This window comes from Ceratotherium simum, chromosome X, assembly GCF_057802395.1.
Source record: "Ceratotherium simum simum isolate JZ-2026a chromosome X, ASM5780239v1, whole genome shotgun sequence".
NCBI classification, from domain to species: Eukaryota; Metazoa; Chordata; class Mammalia; order Perissodactyla; family Rhinocerotidae; genus Ceratotherium; species Ceratotherium simum.
In genome coordinates, this window is record NC_141940.1 from 15,020,412 (window position 1) to 15,042,135 (window position 21,724).

The window sequence follows — 21,724 nt, forward strand, 5'->3', positions numbered from 1 at the left end:
ACAAATATAGCACCAAGGACTATTTCAAAGAATTTTTACATGTATTATCTCATATTAGTAATCTGGCGAGCTGAAGGTCAATCATAAAATGCCCCAGGCGTTTCATGTTCCCTGGTATTTAATTAATTCTAAAGTATCATTTAATAGTTGAAAAATAAAATCTTAAAACCACTATGTTGTGCTTTTCAACAGGCACATGCAACTAGTGTAAACCAGAGAATGAACATGACATTTTTCTGGAACATCTATTTTCCTTAAAGATCTAGAAGGAAAAGTTACATAATTTACCTGACAATGTAAAATATTTTGAAAAGTCAAAATAAACACAAACATATTATGGAGTAGTATGCAAAAACCTGTGATATTTTAAGATAAAAAACAGAATCTTCAAAGAATTTCAAGCTTGTGGCAGACTTCTCAGAGCCCCTGGAGAGATCCCCCTCCTCTGTTGTTAAGGATACTTGGGGCAAGGGAGCTTAAGAACCTCTGCAGTATTGTATCCTAAATAGGGTTATTCCATCTTGTCTGAAAGTTTCACCAATTCTTGTGTACATTTCAGTCTGTCATGATTTTAGCAAAACAACAGCGTTGCAAGTTAGCCTGAGCACATAAGTCTGGAGGACAGTGAGTCAGACTTGCAATCAAAATTGAAAAAAAATATATAGCATACAAGACATATTTCTTTAAGCAAAGACTACCAAATTTGATATTCTAGACATTGGTAAAAATCGCAGCAAAACAGCTGCGTCCACATTCTGACTAACATCAGAGTTAGCTGAAGGGACACAGCGTTATCCAGAAGGGGTTGCTTGATGTTAAATCTTACAAAGGATAGACAGATAATTGATTCAAGGACATAGACTTCAAACTTGGATCTTAGTGATTTCCATGATATTACCAATTTTGTGAAAATGATATTCGAAATTTCTTTTTCTGCCTCAAGCGAACTACCGCTTGGATTAGCCAAGCAATAAATATTAAGCAGAGCTTGGATTTTAGCTGAAACACATGGTTGTTTTAAACTCACATATCTATGTACTTTTTACAAAGTGTTACGTCTATTAACTATATGTTTAACTGTATGTATAAATCTTTACCTGGGAATTCTGTCACTCTAATAGCTGTTTGGCCATAATTTCTATCTGCAACAGTAATCAGTGTGTTTCTTGCTACTCACAGGCCCTAAAACGAGACTTAGTCTCACAGCCTTAGCTTCAACATAGCGAGATTAAGGTCCTCAGTCAGCAGAAAGGAAGGACTTTCCTAGAAGTTAAGTGCTTCAGAAATACTCACTCTGCAGTCAGCCTAATGGTGGCTCACCAGAAATCAGCCTTGTTTTCTTTTATTTGGATGATATTCAAGTCCTCAGTGGAGTTGTCCACTGGCCGGCACTGGGATCCTTTCTCTGGGCAGCCTGGCTCTCAGAATAATGGGACAATCACAAGCAGCCTTCTTTTGGGTCCCCTGCTTACAGTGAGGATTCAGAAGCAAACAATGAACCAACCTAGTCTAGTCAGGGACCTTTCTATACTTTGAAATGCTGAGCTTTAGCTGTCTGGCAAATCTCAGTATATGCGTTTCAGTTTTCCATTCTGGGCTCTGCTCTATTTGTCCACAAGAATGTGCTATATAGCTTTCCTTAGAATCCAATTGCTATAATTTTAAATAGAACACAAAGCAGATTATAAAATTGTTTCTACATTGGAAGTGTAATTATGTAAGAATTATGTATGCATATGGCGAGGGACTGGAAGGGATGAGGAAAAAATGAAAACAATTGATTTGCAGGGCATGGCAGGACTATGAAAGAAGTTTTTTTTTTTTCCTTTCCTTTAGGTTTTTATTAACATCCTCAGAAACTGTGTGTGCAAAAAAGTACAGACAGTTAAATCGGTAACTTTTTGTAGATAAAATGTTGATCATCCTTCTGGTCATTTAGTGTTTACCTTACATGGACAATGTTTCTACATCAATGTTGTCCTTTTCAACATCATCTGAAAGAACAGATTTCACCATAATTTAGGGAGTCTTTGCCAAGAAAATCAATAAAGACATATTTGTGCAGAGCCTAGAGTGGGCTGGTTTTCTCCAGGAATGTGTTGAGTTAATTGAAAAGGTTTTGGTTAAAGTTAGCCAGTCGGAGATCACGGCGCTGTAGACAACACATACTGTGAGTATGAACTTCGTACAACCTTTCAAATACCGTTGGGAAGGCAGGAAATTGAAATATTGTGCTATATTGGCAACTAAATGGTCATTTATCATCCATGCTAAGTTTGAAGCTGAGAAGAACGATTTGGAAACTCTCAAAGGGCCTTTATTAACATTTTCAAAGTTAGACCAGTGTATGTAGGTTTTCACAGCATATTTGGGGAAGTCGAAGAGATAACATCTGCGTATACTATTAACATGGCCTCTCTAATAACAACTTCGGACTGTATTCACACCCACAAAAGCTGCATTAAAATACATTAAGCTTGAGACACCAACTGACAAAAAGCAAGGAAATTCACAGTTAAAGGGGAAACGCGCCATATGTTCTTCAATACCTAAGAGCAACGGGGTGCATTTGGAAAGTCATTAAAGCGGCACCCAGTTGTGCCTAGGTATTGGAGAACATATGGAATCTTTTCCTCTGCTAGTGTAATTTTCCCTGCTCTCGTTGAATGCGTGTATCAATCTTCACCTTTTGGTCATATAGGTTTTTGTTTGCTTAATTACCATAGCATGTAAAATAAATACCTTCTCATTTTCAAAAATGAACACAATCACACAATGGAAACTAGTTCTCAGCCTTTGCCGCCTGATGGTTTCTCATTATTTGTCCTTCTTTCCCAAGGTGTCTGCACCGTCCCAACAGTTCAAGCTGTCCTCTACTCCTTAAGGAGTACTGTTTCCTTTCCCCATCCTGAGGATGCAGTCTCCCATGGTGGTCAATGTTTGCATCTTCCACTAGCACCTCAATGGGTCAACTCGTTGAAGTCAGAGTTCTGAGGGCAAAAGAACCCATTCTTCCGGACATTTGCTATTAGGGTAAAGTCTCTTTCTTCTTTAAATAAGTATTTTAACCTCTCATTATGGCAAAAAGAGTAGCCAGTGTGATGTAAAGAGGTGTTTGTTCATATAATTGAGTCCTATTTTTGTGCCAGGCTTTCATTCATTCATTTATTCAATCATTCAGTTGTTGAGTGCCTGCCATGTCTTCTCAAACACAATTGCATCATCTAGTGAACCAACACTTTGAGATAGTACATGCCCTCAATCACTTTCACAAGGGGGCTACAAATTCCAAGATACTCTAATTCTTCCTCTTCAAGTTGAAAAGACTTGCTTGGCAAATGAAGCCTGTTTTCTCTCTAACGCTCTGTATTGGGTATCTACTGCCTAACACTACACTGAGAATTACTGGCTCCCTAGCAGACGGTCTAGTGCATCAAAATTATGCTATAAAATGTAGTCAATAATTGAAGAGAAAGAGGTATTTATACAATGGAGATAATATTTATGAAAATATTGAAATAATATATATTTCATTCTCCATAAATATTTTTCAGTGGCTCCTCACCCATTGGATCAATATGGCAGGATGAAGTGGGGGTAGGGGTGAGGACTTCTGGTACAACCTAGAACAAAGTAGTCTGCTCAGCTTGGATTTCAAGCTAAACTTTTCTAAGTCCGTAGCAAGACAATGATCTTAAAATCCAGGTTCAATGGAGGCTTTCTAAATCTCTTTTTAAATCCCATTATATAGCAAGAGTTAAACATGGGGCTCTGAGAATAAAGGTTTATTATTAACCACAATATAATAGAGTATGGCATAGAATGGATTTGCCACCCAGGAAGGGGAAAAACCTTCCTGTACTGAGAGGAAGAGCTGGTGGGGAGGGGGATATATTTCGAGCACATGAGACTAGGGAGAAGATGTCTAATCTCTGAGAAAGTCAAACAACAGAAACCCTAGATATATTGAAAGAATCTTGAACATACCAGGTGATGGTCTACTTTCATGGCCACGTTCTAATACAGAAAGAGTAATTATGATATACTGGAAACATTGAGTATGGCAGCATCAAGCAGGAGAGACAGCTATGTAGATGGTTCCAAGCTAATACTTCCAATTACCCACAGCCTGTGAGTGGCAGGGCATGGGAGACACTGAAAGAACTAATGAACTGGAAGAGGTCTGGTGCAGGATGAGAAGGTTCAGAGAATTCAAGACCAAAGGGGCCCTGGATTATCGCAGTAGATAATACAGAGAAACAGCCACAACACAGCAGACACTAGTGCTGGATGCTCCATAACTCAGCAGGATGCAGAATATTCCAGGAAAAACCATAAGTTCCTTCGGTCCCACTGCTGCTGCCACCATAGATAAGCCTTCCTCTGCATGCAGACATCACTGTGGGGAAAATGGAAAGGGAAAACGCTTTGATACAGCACTGGGAATGAGACTTTGAACACTGCATGGAATAACTACCTAAAAGAGAGTCTTAAATTAGAAGGAACTGAATTGCCTTCAGTTGTAAGTTTAGGTTTTTCACCATCAACAAGACTGGAGACACCAGAGCAAGATGAGGTAAGTTTTAGGTAATACCGAATGTTGCATATGGAGCCCATTTGTTTTCTCAATTTCAATCCTGCTGTATTGGCTCGTAGAAGAATTATTAATCTTCTTTCTAAGACAAAACTACCACTACCTCCCAAAATGAAGCCAGGATCCTCAAGGTTCTTGCAAAGCATCTTAAGAATGGAGCTAGACTCATGGGGAGAAGAGAACATACATGTCCTTATTTCCAGTTTTGTGATCTTTCCTACTTTCCCTAATAACATAATTATTCAAAAAGTGTTTGAATACAGATAACATAAAGAATAATTTGGTTGTCATTAAAACATCCAGGTTTAATTTCAGCCTTGGCCAAATTCACTAACTTTACTCTTCTCTCATAACAGAAATAGATTAGATAACCAGCTAGGTCAAAAGAGCCACACCAGCTTGCCTATTGGCTGGTGGTAGCAAGCAGTGGCGTTCCTCACTAACTGCTGTGCTGATTGACAGGGGCCTCTGAAACAATGGCAGAATATGCCAAACAACTCCCTTCTTTAATCTAACTCAAAACTTCAGAAAGGCTTTCATGAGGCCATGCCTGGCTGGTGTCTTCTTTGATGTGATAAAATTTCAGTCATTTTCAGCTGCAGTTGTAATTGCTATGTATGGGGAGGGGTTGGGGCTGACTATCCAGTATTATTTTATTATTCTTTCAATTCAGTAATAATATAATAACTTAGAGACTTAACAGCTCAGATAAAGAATAGTGGCCTATTGAGAAACTTTGGCCTAGTATTTTGCTTTTGACAGGACGTTCTTTCAGACACTTCTTCTGGGGGTTAAAAAAAAACCCTATTTGGATTATTTGCATAAGAATATATTTTATTGTAATGTGTCTAGCATTTCCATGGCAGAAAATCCAGGAAAATGAACAGCATATTATCATTACAAACAATGATATTTAGAATTAGAACAGAAAGCCCTTGGTCATTTTTCAACCTGCCAACCAAATCAATGCTGAGAGAAAACTCTGTGTGTCTGTGCAAGCATGTGTGTTTATGCACCAGCCTGTGGGCTGATGAGAGCGTCTTACAGAGATATGGATTTATAATTTGCTACCACCAAAGGAAGCACTTTAAATGGCACCAAGTTAGCCAGGGAGCAGTCGTAGGAGGCAAGGGTCATAAACTCTACTGCAAGTGCATGGAATGTTTCACTTTTGTGTACATTTTTCAATCTTAAAACAGATTTACTCGGGATTTAAGACTTTATTAAGGTCAAAAGGATTACATTAAGTTCATAGACACGTTTGTTTTATTAATTGAGTCATAAGTTCTGGCCGTCTGCAAACACGTTTGAAAACAGGCATCAGATGGTTTCCATTGCCATAACAGATCAGAAAATCTGCCAGTAAGTCTGTTTGCAGCTCTTAAAAGTTGTTGAACAAAAATGTGTTTTGAACTATCGACAATTACCTGAGAAAACAACTGGATTCTGTAAGTCGATTTGTTTATATTCCCAGTACACTCTCTCTCACCCCACTTCCTCCACTCTTCTCATGGACTTCCCTTAGCCCCAAGCCATCCACACCAGGGCATCATAGGCTATCTTGCTTGACAACATTTACATCTTCTCCCTCATTAAGACGGAATATCAAGAGGAGTGTTAACTAGTTTTTTTTTTTTAATGACAATATTGATAGAGGAAAATAGTGAATCTAGAACAGGGAGAAAGAGTTGGGTTTTTGTTAAATTGTATACAGAAGAATATGAATAAAATATACAGTATCCTAGATTTAAAAAATATAACCATTACCTTGGAAATTTCCTGTTAGCGCCTCCACACATCTGTCTTTCTCTCTGCACCCAGAGGTAAGAACTGTCCTGAATTTTGTGTTTATCTCCCACTTGCTTTGCTTTATAGTGTTTACTATATATATTTGTATCCCTTAACAATATATTGTTGAGTTTTCCATGTTTTGAACCCCAAAAATAGAATAATACTTTATGTATTCTCCTACAACTTTTTTTTCTTAATATCCCAACATCTGTTCCCCACATCTGTCCATGATGTGGCATGTAACTGGAGTTAGACCCCTCTTTTTTTTCCAGCTTTATTGAGATATAATTAACATAACATTGTGTAAGTTTAAGTTGTACAATGTGATGATTTGATTCACGTATATATACATTTGGTAAAATGTTTACCAAAATAAGGTTAGTTAACACATCCTTCACCTCACATAATTACCATTTTGTTGTTGTTGTTGTTACAGTGAGAATATTAAAGCTCTACTCTCATGGCACCTTTCAAGTATACAATATAGTATTGTTAACTACAGTCTCCATTATGTACATTAGATCTCCAGAATTTATTCATCTTATAACTTAAAGTTTGTACCCTTTGACCAACCTATCCCCATTTCCCCCATCCCTCAGCCCCTAGCAACCACCATTATAGTCTCTGTTTCTAGAGTTCAATGTTTTTAGATTCCACAGATAAGTGAGATCATATACTATTTGTCTTTGTCTGACATTTCAGTTAGCATAATGCCCTGAAGGTCCATCTGTGTTGTCACAAATGGCAAGATTTCCTTCTATTTATGATTGAATAATATTCCATTATATATTTTCTTTATCCATTCATCTGTCTATGTACACTTAGATTTTTTCCATATCTTGGCTATCGTGAAAAATGCTGCAATGACCATGAGAATACAGACATCTCTTCAAGATCTAGATTTCATTTCCTTTGGATATGTACCCAGAAGTAGAATTGCTGGATCATACGGTAATTTTATTTTTAATTTTGGGGGGAATCTCCATGCTGTTTTGTAACTGGAATTAAATCACTTTCATTAAGTACAGTATTCTATTGATGTATATACCAAATATATTTATACATTCTCTAAATATCCATAGATATTTAGGTTGTTACTAGTTTTTATTTTCCCAGTATAATAGGGCTATTATGAATATCTTTGTACACACCTCATTGTATGAATGTGCCCAATTTTAGGACACAATGGAATTGCTCAGGAAAGGAAGTACCCATTTTCCACTTTCTAGATAATGCCAAATTATAGTTGCTGAATAACCTCATGAATACTTGTTACTTATTTTGCTAGTCTGGGAGCTGTGAAATAGTTACCTCATTGTGGTTTCAATTTACATTTCCCTAATTATTAATGAGGTTGAGAAAATTTTCATATATTTATTAGCCATTCTCATTTCCTCTTCTGGTATGTAGAATTTCAATTTATTGTTATATATAACCTTTTATCCAGAAACCTTGTTCAAACACTCTTATTAATCCTAATAATTTATGTGTACATTTAAAATTCTTTCTATGTAGACAATCATAAGATCTATGAATAATATTTTTTTCTTCCTTTGCAAAACTCAAACTGTTTTTTTTTCTTATCTTGTTTCACTGGCTATGATCACCAATACAATGTTGAATAGAAGTTGTGATAGCAGCACCCTTGTCTTTTTCCCAATTGCAAATAGAATACTTTCAATGTTTTACCATAAGTATGACACTTGCAGTGTGCTTTTTTTTCTTAAACAGGTTTAATATATTCTTTTTTCTTCCTTGTTTACTAAGAGTTTTATCATGAATGGATATTGGATTTTACCAAATAGTCTTTCTGCTTTTATTGAAATAATCATATTGTTTTTCATTCAATCTCAAAATGCAGGGATTTCCATTAATTTGATTTTTTAATGTTAAACCAATCTTGCATTCTGGAAATAAATGAACTTGATTATGAAGCATTTTTTAGTGAATTGATGGATTTGGTTCGTTAATATTTTACTTAGGATTTTTTAATATATATTCATCAATGAAATTGACCTATAATTTTCCTTTCTCTACTTTTCTGGTTTGATATCAACACTATGCTAGTCTCATGAAATGAGTTTGTGAGTGTTTCCTCTTTTTATAAAATCTAGAATAACCTGTGTAAAATTGGAATTATTTATTCCTTGAATGTTTATTACAACTCAATAGGAATTTGTCCACTTCATCTACATTTTTTCACTCTTTTAACTTAATGATTTTCAATAATGCCCTTTTATTACTTTGTTACTCTTTGAAGCATTTACAATTATCCTTTCCTTTTTTTATCCCTGATATTGCTTTTCTGTGACTTCTATCTTTTATTCTTGATCATTCTTGCAAAAGATTTGCAAATTTTATTTGTCTTTTCAAAGTCCCAATTGTTGGCTTTATTAATTGCCTGTAGTGAAGGTTTGTTTTGTATTTCATTGGTTCTGCTCTTATCTTTATTCTTTGGTTCATTTCACTTTCTTTGGGTATAGTCTGTTGTTCTTTTTCTAATTTCTTAAGTTGAATACTTAGCTCATTTATATTTAGTATTCTGTAATGTAATAATTTAAGATTATAAATTTACCTCTAAGTATTGTTTTAGCTGTATCTCATGAGTTTGTATATATATTCTATTCATTTTTATTTAGTCCTAAATATTTTATATTTGCCTTTGTTTTCTTTTTTGATCTCTGAGGTAATTATAAAGAATTGTTTCCTAACTTCCAGATACATATGGTTTTCTAAATATATTTTTGTTTTTGATCTCTAACTAAATTCCAGTGTGATCAAAGAAGTCCAAAATGGGATTATTTCCTGATTTTAAATAGCCATGTATTCCTATGTGCCTTGAATTGAATAGAACATTATGATATATGCATTTATATGTTCTATTCAAAACAATTCTTTCCACTTGTAGAAGAAAGAGAATAAGAGACTTTGGAGGAAAAGTTAATTTTGTTTTGGAATCTACTAATTCTTTCCAAAAATAAATAAATAAAAGGATGTATTGAGGACATATACATTTTTTATTGTGATAAAAAATACATAACACAATTTATCATCTTAACCATTTTTAAGTGTATAGTTCAGTAGTGGTAAGTGCATTCACATTGCTGTGAAATAGATCCCCTGAACTTTTTCAATCTTGCAAAACTGGAACTCTATACCTGTTAAATAATTCCCCTTTTCCCCTTCTCCCCAGCTCCTAGTAACCACCATTCTACTTTCTATTTCTATGAATTTGACTATGTACTTTAGATACCTCATATAAGTGGAATTGTAATTTGTCTTCTTGTGACTGGCTTATTTGACTTAACATAATGTCTTCAAGGTTCACCAATATTGTAGCTCGTGACAGAATTTCCTTCATTTTTAAGGCTGAATAATATTCCATAGTGCATTTTGTTTATCCATTTATCCACCGATGGACATTTGGATTGCTTCCACATCTAGGCTATTACACTTAGTGCTGCTGTGAACATGGGTGCACAAATATCTCTTCTAGACTCTGCTTTCAATTCTTTTGGATATATACACAGAAGTGGGATTGCTGGATCATATGGTAGTTCTATTTTTAATTTTCTGAGGAACCTACATATTGTTTTCCATAGGAGTTGCACTATTTTACAATATGTAAAAGATTTTAAATGAGGAAAAAATGCTTAAAAGTCCATATGTAGGGTTTCAGTAAATATTTTGGGATCCTAAAGTAGCCCATTAAGGATAAGTTAAGCTTACTTTTCTCTGTCATTAAAACAACCAGTTAAACAGTTTAAAAGAAGCCAACCTGTCCCCTTTACAAGTTGCCATTATGGCGTTATGAAGTCATGGTCACTGTCAGCAAATAACGTTTTATAGCTTCATCTCCATAATGGCATTAGTATTTGGCTAAGACATTCCTACAGCTGTTGGTTAATCTTCTGCTCTATGTTTGGTTTTCACAGTGATACCCATCATAGCAGATTTTTTTCCTAATATCTCTGAGCACTTGCTATGTGCCCAACATTGTGATAAGGGATTTAACTGTATCCTCATGCTATCCCTTAGAGGCAAATACCATTACTAGTCTCAATTTTTTCAAATAAGGAAACAGGCTGAGAAAGATTAAGAACTGTATTTCATTGATCCTAAGAACACATTTCACATTTCCGAAATCAAGATGCATCTTGTAATCAATGGCATCTTACGGTCACTATTGTCCAGACAATAGCCTGGTATAGTAGCTATTACCTGTGTGTGTGCATACTCAGTCATACTTGTTGACACTGTCGTCAGTTCACTTGAATTTACGTACAATGTTGGTACTAAACTTGGTAAGCTTTATTATCATTTTAAATGTTTTCACGAGTGTTCACTCTGAATTTACATTGAAAGGAAAAGGTACTGTGTATGCTGAAAGGCACTGAAAACAGCATGGTAGGATGGCAGTTGGGTATTAGTGAAACAAATACATGTATCATTAGAGGAAAGTACGTAATTCCTTATTTTCTCGCAAAGTGACAACTAAGTAATTTAAAGAACCTATAGAAGAAAGATGTCTACAAAAAGAAAACCTTGTTATATTTTGTTACTTATATATCCGAAAAGACGGCCAAGGGGCTGGTCTGGTGGCGCAAGTGGTTAAGTGCACGCACTCTGCTGCGGCGTCCCAGGGTTCGCCAGTTCAGATCCCGGGTGCGCACCAACGCACTGTTTGGCAAGCCATGCTGTGGCGGCGTCCCATATAAAGTGGAGGAAGATAGGCACGGATGTTAGCCCAGGGCCAGTCTTCCTCAGCAAAAAAAGAGGAGGATTGGCAGATGCTAGCACAGGGCTGATCTCCTCACAAAAAAAAAGACTGCCAAGCAAGGCAACTGAAGGCAAGAGAAACTGTCAAATCCCTCCACACAGAAATGCAAGAGATTTCAAGGCATGTAATGTGAGGCCTGTGCATGCAATGAGAGCCAACTCACACATTGCACAGCACTATTGCTAAGGCATTATGTCACTATTTAATTGGAAATTTCTTTTCTTTCTTATTGGTACATAAAATAATGATGTGTCATAGAATTGATGACATCTTAGATTTGATGACATTGGGTACCTCGCCCAGGGTCACAAACTAGTAAGTAGAAGGGTCAAGATGTATACAGCAGATCTGTGCTCCTAACCAGGAGGATTTAGTGGGACTTGTTTAATTTTGTAACTTCTCTTCTACCTTTTAACAAGGCTTTAAGCATTTCTTTTAAACTAAATATTACTTGTGTTTTATATTTTTTGATAATTGCATGACCATTTGGGGGATAATTGTCGACTCCTTGGGACTCCTTGGGAGCAGTACCCAAAACAAAGTCAGGAATCACTAAATTAAGGAAAACATCAAAATATTAGAAGAGCAGCTCACAGTGGCCCTCAAACAAAGGGGAAAAGCATCCCCTTCATTCCCTCAAAACAGCAGTGAATGTGTAGTGTCTTCCATCATTTGGGAATATCAAATGGGAGTCAATGGATTTGGGGTCTTGGCTCTGTACAGTCATATTTCATAACCCTTCCATGACTCCTTCTGTGCTTTCAGAATCTATTGCTTAAAGGAGCTTAAAAAATGAAACTAAATAGGTGCCAGCCTGGTGGCATAGTGGTTAAGTTTGCACGCTCTGCTTCAGTAGCCCGGGGTTCACAGATTCAGATCCCAGGCGCAGACCTACACACGGCATATCAAGCCATGCTATGGCAGGCATCCCACATATTAAGTAGAGGAAGATGAGCGCGGATGTTAGCTCAGGGCTAATCTTCCTTACCAAAAAAAAAAAAAAAAGAAACTAAACTAAATAAAAATAAAAACTAATCATGATTACTTCAGGGTGGTAATCATGACTCTAACAGTAATAAACAATTATATAGTGCCTTATCATTTGTTATACCCTCTCAATTTTATCTCATTTGGTCCTCACAGCAATGCTTTATAGTGGTTAAGAACAAAGTGTATGGGAATCTTCATGCCATCATCTAGGTCCAAGTCTCCACTCGACCACTTATCAGCTGGTTGACTTTGGGCAAATCAGTTCATTTTCATGAGCCTCGTTTTTCTCATTTGTAAAATTAGGATCTAATAATAATAATACATGCCTTGAGGACTGGTATGAGAAGGAAATGAGATAATGCCTATAAAGAAATTCAGCACAGTGCCTACTGTATAAAGGCTGAAAAATTGTAAACTGCCATTATTATTAGCAATACAACCCTGTGTACGACTAAACAATTTTACAAATGAAGAAACTAAGGTTCAGAGAGGTTAAGTCAATACCTGAGATCACACAGCTAGTAAGCAGCAGAGCTGGTACATAAACCCAGAACTGCACTTGCCTTGGGTGCAGGCAAAGCATGTAAGAGATAACCTCTCAAAGTCTGTGCCAACTCAATAATGACTATTCTTTTATGATCTCCATGTAACTTGACACATTGCTGCAAGAGCTGTAAGAGCTTGAAAATTATTTTTCCCTTCTTTCATAAAGGCTGCTGATAGATGGAGATAGAAATAAAAATTGAGTCGACTTTGCTGGCCAGTCATAGTTCATGGTTGTCAAAACGTCACAGGCCAATTTCTGTTATAACCAAAATCTCTTTATTACAAAAAAAGGCACCAAATCCTAGCTACGTTATCATGAATTCAAGACATATTTGATACAATTTTTTTGAACAACAAAGAATATGGACAGGGTGTCTGGAGCTTAACGTAAAGGATCTGACCTGTACTAAAACCCACTTGAGTTTCCTATTACTCTAACCCATGGTGATTATTTGAATTTGCGTGCAAGCTCTTAATCTGCATAATTAGTTCCAGTACCTCACAGAAGCAGATTGAGACGTAATCAAGGAGGTCAAGGGTTGGAAAGAGTGAGCTCCAGAGGAGAGGATGCTGTTAACCCCCGCTCTGAGGTGCATCTTCGTGTTCAGGAGCCTCTGAGCTGGGAACAAAGGGATGGCCCAGGGGTGCAGAGAGAAGATGGAGAGCAAGAGCTCTGGGCAGACAGTCTTGTAGAATTCTGGAGCTGTGAGCAATGCAGCAGAGGGTGGGAAAGCAGAAAGGGACTAACCCTCCAGATCACATTAGCAGGATTGCTCAACCAGCGCTGGGGTGCCTGCAAGAATCCAACAGCTAAGGCAAGACCCAAAGCCAGCTCCCTAGAGAGCACACAGCAGACCACATCAGAGGGGAGAAGACCACAGCAAAGCAAGGAGACCGCAGCAGTGGCACCAAAACACCCCAACAGAGACTGCTGAACCAACCATGCCGGTAGAGTGGGTAAGAGTCTCAAAGAGAGAAGAACATTCCACAAAGAACAGTTAGGCAGTCCATCCTCGCTGAGTAGCCAAGTCAAGGCAAAGCAGTCAGCTGAAGAAATGGGACCGTCTTTGAACCGTGTGCTTTAATCCTTACAAGTGGAGAGACCCTGTCCTGGAATAGTGGACATGATCCTCTCCAGCAGAAGAATTGGGTCCTGGGAGAGTTGGGAAGACCACATGCTACGGATAGCTGAAGTCATGGAGCAAGCTCTTCAGCAGAGCAACCACACTGGAGGAGACGAGTGAGCAGTCCAGGAGCTGTAAAAGACCTCATGGCTTCTATCAAGGAAATATTCTCCCAAAGAGATCAGGGAGCATGTTCTTTGTTGGGCTGTGCATAACTAAGGAGGTTTCTGAGTAGAATCTTGGTCTAGGATACATCAAAGGATGGTAGTGATAACTACAGAAGACCACCTCCAGCCCAAAAAGTTCTCTCTGACAACAGGGGAGTAGTTGCCAACATCATGACAAGTACTAGAGTTGACTCAATTTTTCTGCCTAAGTTCCTCTGGTATCCTAAAAGACAAGAGCTTAAGTGCGTTGTAATAAGCAATTGTACTTTCATTTAGATATATACATCCTGCTCTTTGTTTAAACTACCTTTCTTCTAATTTCAAACTTACAGAAACTTTTGGTGCAAGATATAAAATGACTTTATACACATTACACTGGCTTATAGCATTCTCATCTTTAGGTTACAAATGTACTAAGTGCATCAGAAATGAACTAACTAAATACCAGCTTTCTGGAAATTCAAAACTTAATGAACTGATTCTTTTCCACTAACAAGTTGACAACTTAGCACTGGGTAAAACTCCAGTATAAAGTCCGTGTTAACATCATTGTACATTCTGTTACATTGATTTATAATCCGTAACCTCTCACTTCTACAGAGAAAAGAGGTACTCAGCACACAGAAACCTAGACATACATACACATGCATATGCACACTCATACACTCACACACACACTCTCACACACATTTTGCATGATCATACGCACTCACACCACCTACTCAGAGGCTCATGTACACACACACTCACATATTCACACTCATAACCACATGCACACTCACACACATAAAGCACGTATATAGACATTTACACACTCATACATACACTCACGAATATACATACATACACATCTAGCAAATGCTATGCATAAATGAGCCACTTTTATTGAAGCCACACAACACCACTATGAGTTACGTATTACTAACTCTATGGTACAGATGAGGAAATTGAAGCTCAGGAAAATAAAAGAACTTGTCCAAGGTCATGCAGTTAGTAAATGGGAGGATGTTTCTGATTCCAAAGTGTGTATAGCTTTATTTTAGTTAAGAAAACTCAAAGCACATTTCTTTGAAACACTTTCTCTCTTAATTTTGGAACTGTGCATATTTTGTGGGAAATTTAATCCACATGTTTGTGATTCATTTACACTAAAATCCTCAAAACACTGTTTCTTAAGAGGTATTTGATGTCAAAAGAAGGCATTTGAATTTTTCAGTGAGATTTTTCAAGCTTTATATTTTATTAAAAACAGGAAAAACCATTGTCCCAGGCTTAGGGAAATTTGGAGTCCTGTTTGAGATTTTGCTCTGGTCTGTCATTTTGAAGATCATTTGCTATGCATACTCAGTTATTTGAATAAAGTTTAATTTGGTTCCTGTAAGTCCCTTCTGTTTTGGGTGCTGCTGTTTTAGCCAATGACACACTTAATTACCTTACAAATATTTCCGTGCTAATTTGTTTTTCTGGTAAGCTAACTGTAGTGATAACATAAACTTAAACAATTGGATTATTCCAAAGGAATTTACAAGAATATTAAAAACTCCACCATTTTAGTGACAGAGTCTTGGAAATACAGAATTCACACTGAATAGTAAAGAGATTTTGAGTAGAGGTGAGGGAGGGCACACAAATTTGACCAAAATGTGACTGTTTTGCTTCAAAACCAGAGCTTCCAAAAAAATCACAGATGAGCTCTAAGGAAATCACTACTGACTTTCTGAGGAGTACTGAGTACTAATTAATCATCTGAAGTCGTTTCTAACAGCCTTGTTCCCTCTATATATTTCCCTTGATGAAAAACTTTAAGACATAAATTAAAACAAGGACGTCTACATCGGAAGCAGGTTTCCCCCGTTGAGAAGTGGCTGAGTCAGCTGACTTGTAGCAGGAAAGAACAGCTGATAACTTTTCCTGAACCCTGAGAGAAAGAATTTACGAACAGTGAACTCTTTCATGGGTGTGGTTCTGAGGTGGAATATTTAATTTGATATTTAGACTGTGAAATTTCTCTGGTAAGGATGCCTTTGCGTGGAATGGTGAAGTTGTAACAAAATCTAACATTTGCAAACTATACTGCAGTTCACACACATTACCTATTTAGGTCTCATAATCATCACTTGATGAAGCAGATATTTATTATTGTCACGGTTGCTGTCATCATGACTCTTATTACTATTATCCCCATTTTAAAGGTGAGCAAACTGAGATTCAGAGTTGCCCAAGGCTATGATAGCTAGGAGTGCACAAAGAAAGATGATTAGTGACCAAAACATAAATCTTCAAGGAGTCATCTAAACTCAGGCTGAATGGAGATTGGAGGCAAAAGCAGGACGTTTCTGAAGTTCATGAGAAATGAAAGGTAATGCATTAAAAGCAGAGCTCTTGATCAACCAACCTGAACCTTCTCATCAAAGCCTGGACTGCGCCTTCAGCCTGCTTCCCAAATTCAGGCTGACCTATCTCACCCGCTCTCTCTCCCCGTCTCCCTCTCTCCCTCTTCCCTCCCCCTCTTCCTCTTTCTGCCAATCTTTCCCTCTCCCTCTCCTGCTCCCTCTTTCTCACACTGTCTCTCAGTCTCTCTCTCTCTCCCTCTCTCTCTACAGTTTCAGACAGGAAGCTCTTGGGGAAAAATAGGTGGTTTTTTCCTGGCTCTAGGTTAGGTTTCTGTGCCTAATGGGATGCCAAAACATTAGATGTCAAAGTGTCCCTGTAATGAGACCAATTATGGCACCCTCATTCATAGAGACAGCATGGAATAAATATGAGCAATATATTGAATTATGGGTTCTGGTTTCATTTTATATTGACTATGTACTCTTAGTGAAGCCTCCCAACCTCTCTAAGATTCAGTTTCATCATCTGAAAAATGGTCACGCTATCTTCTAAGACTCTCGTGAGGATTAAATAAATTCATGTATGTAAAAATACCTAGCGTAGTCTGTGCGCAGAGTCAGTGCTCATGTAAGGGGGTTGGGTCATGGAGTTTGCCTTTCATCATGATAAAATCTGCCTCACAGAAATAGGCTTTTCCACAGTTTTGTAAGGATTTGTTCATTCAGGGGTGGTCTTAAGTAGCCCTACTACAGCAATGAAGGGGCACTCCTGACTTCCCTGGGCTCCAGGAAGTACATAAAACTTCATACTCTGCTAAACAAGCTCCATCTTGTCCAGTTGCTCACCAGTACTGGCCTGCGACACACACAGACACCCCACACACACACACATGCACCATAGCGTTAGAATGCCTACCCTGACAGTACCTATCCCAACATATCGCGACAGCACAGTGAAGTGGGAATTCTTCCTTGGTAGGGCTGCTGCAAAATTTAAAGGTCATGGATATAAAATGCCTAGCCCAGGGCCGGCCTGGTGGCGTAGTGGTTAAGTTTGCGCACTCCACTTTGGCGGCCCAGGGTTTTCAGGTTCGGATCCCGGGCACAGACCTATGCACCGCTTGTTAAGCCATGCTGTGGCAGCGTCCCATATAAAGTAGAGGAAGATGGGCACGGATGTTAGCCCAGGGTCAGTCTTCCTCAGCAAAAAGAGGAAGGTTAGCATTGGATGTTCCTCACACACGCACACAAAAAATGCCTAGCCCAGCATTTAGCACGAAAGTGAAGCTCAAAAGTGTTAGCTATTAGTTTTGGTGTTTCTTATTATCCAGGAAGACTGTGGGATATTTTAGCTTCTAAATATGACCAGGGCCCAAACTTTATCTAAAGTTCTGAGGTTCTGGGCTATTTTGACTGCCATTTAATTGTCTTCACCAACAGGGAAGAAGGAAATAAACATGGTAAACTCCTAAGAGGCCAGAATCACATAGTTTAGCATTGTATGCCTTCTTCCCTCCCCACCCCCCACCCTTGGTACCTAGCCCAGGGCATTGTGAAGAGTAGGAACTCAGTACTCTTTAAAGAATAGATGAATGAATGATACATGTTCAGGTGTCTCTAAGAACTTCTCTGTTATAGCTTCTGGTCAGCAATAACGATTTTCTGCTGTACGCTAGTATTCCCATAGCCCTGAGCTTTACACAGGGCCTACTCAACAAATGCTAGCAGCATCGGTTGCCAAGTCCCCATTCCTTTCAAGGATAGATATTTTCCCAGGCCAGCCACTTTATCCAGCCACGCGCTTCAACTCGACTAGTCTTGAACCTAAAATACTTTCCATTGTTTTCACTTATCTCCTCCAGTAGAAATCTTACCCTTGGAGGCTCAGCACAAATACCACTTCTTCCATGAAGCCTTCTTTGATCTCCCCATCTGGAAATGATCTCACTCTCCTTTGAACACCATTGCCCTTTGTACTTCTCTGTTGGCACTTCTCCCATTCCACCTTATATTAGAATTGTAATCTTGCCTCAGCTCCCCTGCTAGTCTGTGAACTCTTTGAGGGCACAGAACAGATTTTATACACTTTTGGTTTCCCCAACAATAACTAGCACTTCCTAGCTCATTGGTGCTCAATACCCATTTGTGTGAACGAATGAATCCAAGCTAGGTGCTGTCGTACATGACTTGGCAAAAGTTGGCAAACCAGCAGAAAGCCTGGCTTCACGTGAAATACTTGAAAGGATAAAGCTGTATAACAAAAGGAGGCATAGTACATGACAATATTTCTTTGTCAGAAACGTCATTATTAGCCTGAACACTGCCTCAGGCAGGATATCAGCTAAAGGGGATCTGGTAGGAGACAATGTTTTGTTAAACCTCCAGTAAAATAAACTACATTTATAAAAAATTAAATCCTGCTGACTTTTTAGATGATTGCATCAACGTTTCAGTAGATGGCATTGAAGAGACTCAAAATGCTCAATTTCAGCCTTGACAGAATTCATCCATCACCTAAATTTTGTTTGTCTCTGAAAGCGTTCAGAGTCAGCTGGTTTGACCATTTCCCCACTTTGACCTAAGCTCCCATGATTGCTACCTGGTGGGTTGTAGTCAAAGCTGACTGTCAGTTGTAGCAGTAAAAATGCTCTTTATAAACAGAAACCAAGACCATGTAAATACAGTCCTGGCATCAGGTTGTATAATTAAGTACTAAGCTTAAGTACCCCTGGGCTGCCAAACAATTAGCATGTAAAGGGTCTGCCCATACTACTACAAAATCACTCATTTGCTCCTGACTTTTTTTCCTGCTGTGTGGAGGGGTGCTTTAAAAAAATATTTTAATGAATGAAATGTCTATGTATATGCACTATATAATCTGCACCATCCTTCCGGGTTTGCTGTTCCTTAGGCTTTTGTGGTCAGTTGGTTTTCCTAGCGGCTTCTTTTTTTATTGAGATATAATTAGGATATAACATTATATTCGTTTCAGGTGTACAACACAATAATTTGATATATGTGTATATTGCAAAATGATCACCACAATAAGTTAGTTAACATCCATCACCACACATAGCTACACATTTTTTTTCTTGTGGTGAGAACTTTTAAGATCTACTCTCAGCAACTTTCAAATATACAATACAGTACTAGTAACTGTAGTTAATAGTTTTTAATTTGACCTCCATATGCCTGCATCAGATAGGTCACTGTGGACAGAGTACACCGTAGGGTCAGCGTAAGTTCTAGGCAAGGCTGCAAAGTCAACAAAGTTCCCGGATTTCTGGATCCCTCTGCTTCACGCAGTGGAACTTGCATTCCCATCTTGAAATCCCTCTTGCTCCTGCCCTCCCAAGTGCCATACTGTCTCCTAGCTCTCCAGGCTGCACTGGTCCTGTAAACTGCCCATCACCCTTCTTCCCTAGCAGCATCATTCAAACTTTTCTGTTCAGTGTCTCCATTTTTCAAGACCTCGCTCTCAGCTAGATTTCAATGGGTGGTAACAGGTTAATTTAGATTAACTCATGTGTCACCATCAAGGTAACTCAATGCTTTAACCAATAAAATGTACATAATATGCAAACATTGATGCATTCAAATGACCAATAACATTTTGGTTCCATGAGTGCATGATTCCCAGAAAACACTTAGGAATGGATATTAATGGCAGGAATATCAGCCATATAGCAAGGAGTCTTTTCAGACTGATCTAATTTTGGAGTCTTCAACCCTTGCTAAAAGGGCTGCTTTTGTATTAACTGGCAAAACAAATTCTCTCTAACATGGTGGGAAAACCTAGTGGAAAAGAAACGCAGAGGAGGAATAGCTCAAATGCACACCATTAAAAATGGTGCAATGGGGGCCGGCCCGGTGGTGTAGGGGTTAAGTTCGCGCATTCCGCTTTGGCAGCCCAGGGTTCGCCGGTTCGGATCCTGGGCACAGACATATTCACCGCTCAGAAGCCATGTTGAGGCGGCGTACCACATAGAAGAGCTACAACTCTACAACTATGATACAGGACTATGTACGGGGGCTTTGGGGAGAAAAAAGAGGAAGATTGGCAACAGATGTTAGTGCAGGGCCAATCTTCCTAAAAAAAAAAAAAGTTTAAAAAAGAAAATAGCACAAACCTAGGTATATACCTGCTATGGACTGAACCTTTGTTTCGCCCCAAAATTCATATATTGAAGCCCTAATCCCCAGTGTGATGGTGTTTAGAGGTAGGGCCTTTGGGAAATAATTACATCATGAGAGTGGAGCTTTCATGAATGGGATTAGTGTCCTAATAAGAAGAGACACAAGAAAGATGATCTCTCTCTGTCTCTGTCTCTCTTTCTCTCTCTCTCTCTCCCATGTGAGGATACAGCAAGAGAGCGGCCATCTGCAAACCAAGAAGAGGACCCTCATCAGAACCAAATCAGCTGGCACCTTTATCTTGGATTTCTAAGCCTCCAGAACTGAGAGAAATAAATATGAGTTGTTTAAGCCATCCAGTCTATGGTGTTTTTGTTAGAGCAGCCCGAAATGACTAAGACAATATCCAAAAGAAATGCATACATAGGTGTACCAAAAGACAGGTACAAGTATGTTCATAGCAGCCTTGTTCATAATTTCCCCAAATTGGAAACAACTCAAATGCCTTTTAACAGTAAAATAGATAAATACATTGCATCATATTCAAATATTATACAGCAATGTGGATGAATAAGGTACAAGTGCACTTAACATGCGTAAATCACACAAATACAGTGTTGAGCAAAAGAAGCCAGAATCAAAGAGGATGTGCTGTATTATTCCATTTATATAAAGGATAGACACAGGCTAAACTACTCCATGGTGTTCGAAGTCAGGATAGTGCGTACCCTTGGGAGGGGGAGGTACTGACTAGGGCACTCTCCTAGGTGCTGCCCAGGCTCAATTTCTGGATCTGGGTGTGGGTTACATGAGTAAGTTCAGTTTTTGAAAATTCATCAAGCTGACACATTTTTTGCACTTTTCTGTGTATATGTTACACTTCACTGATAAATCCGATAAGTACAATATTGATAAAACTACTGTATAAAGGGGGTTTTCGTGGGGCAAATAGGAATGGAGAAAACACAGATAGGAACAAGTTGGTTGAACTTCTTGGAATAGCTGTTATGGAAGAAAAATAGAAAAGAGAAGAGAGAGCCAGGCAAAGAATTATTCTTATAATTTTAATATTCATTCATCCAAGAAATACTGGTGAGCAACTATCACGTGGCAGGCACCATTCTAAATGCTTGGGACTTATCCATGAAGAAAACACACTCCTGCCCTTGTGGCACTCACTTTCTAGTGGAAGGCATTTTCTTTCAGCTTTAAGTGTGGTAGCCTTTCAAAGGAAACGTAAAGGAATCCCCAAACCTAAATCTTCA

The 21,724-nt window shown here is 38.3% G+C and overlaps 1 long non-coding RNA gene across 1 annotated transcript in view; it reads right to left on the reverse strand.

Annotated features, from left to right (window-relative positions):
* Positions 1 to 1,930: 1,930 nt before the first annotated feature.
* LOC147911749 (uncharacterized) overlaps positions 1,931 to 21,724 on the reverse strand; it is a 190,738-nt gene continuing 170,944 nt past the window's right edge. Inside the window, exon 9 of the long non-coding RNA XR_015550667.1 lies at positions 1,931 to 4,399. This is a non-coding gene — a long non-coding RNA (uncharacterized LOC147911749). The remainder of the gene's footprint in view (positions 4,400 to 21,724) is intronic.